Source organism: Centroberyx gerrardi, chromosome 12 (assembly GCF_048128805.1).
Source record: "Centroberyx gerrardi isolate f3 chromosome 12, fCenGer3.hap1.cur.20231027, whole genome shotgun sequence".
Taxonomy (NCBI): Eukaryota; Metazoa; Chordata; class Actinopteri; order Beryciformes; family Berycidae; genus Centroberyx; species Centroberyx gerrardi.
The window spans coordinates 32,124,768-32,127,267 of record NC_136008.1 but is presented as its reverse complement, the minus strand read 5'-3'; positions in this window follow the sequence as shown (position 1 = coordinate 32,127,267).

The window sequence follows — 2,500 nt, the reverse complement described above, 5'->3', positions numbered from 1 at the left end:
GCACAGCCTCGGGCAAGGCGCCCCCCTACCATCCCTGGAGCTCCAGGGAGTACCAGGAGCAAATCCAAATAGAAAAAAAAAAGTTAAAGTCCAACCGCCACCAGGGGCTCGGGGTGAAAATCCTGCCCGGGAAGAGGCGCACAGCCTCGGGCAGGGCTTCCAGGGCGCCCCCCTACCTCCCTGGAGCTCCAGGGAGTACCAGGAGCAAATCCAAATAGAAAAAAAAAAGTTAAAGTCCAACCGCCACCAGGGGCTCGGGGTGAAAATCCTGCCCGGGAAGAGGCGCACAGCCTCGGGCAGGGCTTCCAGGGCGCCCCCCTACCTCCCTGGAGCTCCAGGGAGTACCAGGAGCAGAAAGAAATATTTTGTTTAAAAAAATGACAAAGTGCTGCGGCACTTAGGCTGTGGGGCGAAAACAGGCGGAGTACCAGGAGCACAAAGTTTAAGTTGGAGTACCAGGGGCACCAAAGTTTGAGTTGGTATACCAGGAGCAGGAAAGTTTGGGCGGATGGTAGTCTGCTTGTATCCGGGGATGGGTGCTTAAGAGTGGGTCTGCAGGTTCGGCTGGTGCTGGGGTTCCTGGATGGTGGAGGTTAGGGGCCGGAGATAGGGGGCAGCTAACAGGTGTGTGGGTGGCCGAGGCAGGGGCTCCAAATTGGGGTAAAAGTGAGGTGGAGGGCCCCCTGGAGGTAGGGGGCCGATAGCAGGTGTGTGTGGCCGAAGCAGGGGCTCTAAATTGGGTAAAAGGGAGGTGGAGAGCCGCCTGGAGGTAGGGGGCGGAAAGCAGGTGTGTGTGGCCGAAGAAGGGGCTTTAAATCGGGTAAAAGGGAGGTGGAGAGCCGCCTGGAGATAGGGGGCCCGCTCCCAGGTGTGTGTGGCCGAAGCAGGGGCTTTAAATCGGGTAAAAGGGAGGTGGAGAGCCGCCTGGAGATAGGGGCCCGCTCCCAGGTGTGTGTGGCCGAAGCAGGGGCTTTAAATCGGGTAAAAGGGAGGTGGAGAGCCGCCTGGAGATAGGGGCCCGCTCCCAGGTGTGTGTGGCCGAAGCAGGTGCTCTAAATTGGGTTAAAAGTGAAGTGGAGAGCCGCCCGGAGATAGGGGGCCTCTCCCAGGTGTGTGTGGCCGAAGCAGGTGCTCTAAATTGGGTTAAAAGTGAAGTGGAGAGCCGCCCGGAGATAGGGGCCCGCTCCCAGGTGTGTGTGGCCGAAGCAGGGGCTCTAAATTGGGTTAAAAGTGAAGTGGAGAGCCGCCTGGAGATAGGGGCCCGCTCCCAGGTGTGTGTGGCCGAAGCAGGGGCTTTAAATCGGGTAAAAGGGAGGTGGAGAGCCGCCTGGAGATAGGGGCCCGCTCCCAGGTGTGTGTGGCCGAAGCAGGGGCTTTAAATCGGGTAAAAGGGAGGTGGAGAGCCGCCTGGAGATAGGGGCCCGCTCCCAGGTGTGTGTGGCCAAAGCAGGGGCTCTAAATTGGGTTAAAAGTGAAGTGGAGAGCCGCCTGGAGATAGGGGCCCGCTCCCAGGTGTGTGTGGCCGAAGCAGGGGCTCTAAATTGGGTTAAAAGTGAAGTGGAGAGCCGCCTGGAGATAGGGGCCCGCTCCCAGGTGTGTGTGGCCGAAGCAGGTGCTCTAAATTGGGTAAAAGGGAGGTGGAGAGCCGCCTGGAGATAGGGGCCCGCTCCCAGGTGTGTGTGGCCGAAGCAGGGGCTCTAAATTGGGTTAAAAGTGAAGTGGAGAGCCGCCAGGAGATAGGGGGCTTCTCCCAGGTGTGTGTGGCCGAAGCAGGTGCTCTAAATTGGGTTAAAAGTGAAGTGGAGAGCCGCCTGGAGATAGGGGCCCGCTCCCAGGTGTGTGTGGCCGAAGCAGGGGCTCTAAATTGGGTTAAAAGTGAAGTGGAGAGCCGCCTGGAGATAGGGGCCCGCTCCCAGGTGTGTGTGGCCGAAGCAGGGGCTCTAAATTGGTTTAAAAGTGAAGTGGAGAGCCGCCTGGAGATAGGGGCCCGCTCCCAGGTGTGTGTGGCCGAAGCAGGGGCTCTAAATTGGGTAAAAGGGAGGTGGAGAGCCGCCTGGAGATAGAGGGCCGCTCCCCGGTGTGTGTGGCCGAAGCAGGTGCTCTAACTTGGGTTAAAAGTGAAGTGGAGGGCCCCCTGGAGGTAGGGGGCCGATAGCAGGTGTGTGTGGCCGAAGAAGGGGCTCTAAATCGGGTAAAAGGGAGGTGGAGAGCCGCCCGGAGATAGGGGGCCTCTCCCAGGTGTGTGTGGCCGAAGCAGGGGCTCCAAATCCGGTAAAAGGGAGGTGGAGAGCCGACTGGAGATAGGGGGCGGATAGCAGGTGTGTGTGGCCGAAGAAGGGGCTCTAAATCGGGTAAAAGGGAGGTGGAGAGCCGCCTGGAGATAGGGGCCCGCTCCCAGGTGTGTGTGGCCGAAGCAGGGGCTCTAAATTGGGTAAAAGGGAGGTGGAGAGCCGACTGGAGATAGGGGGCCTCTCCCAGGTGTGTGTGGCCGAAGCAGGGG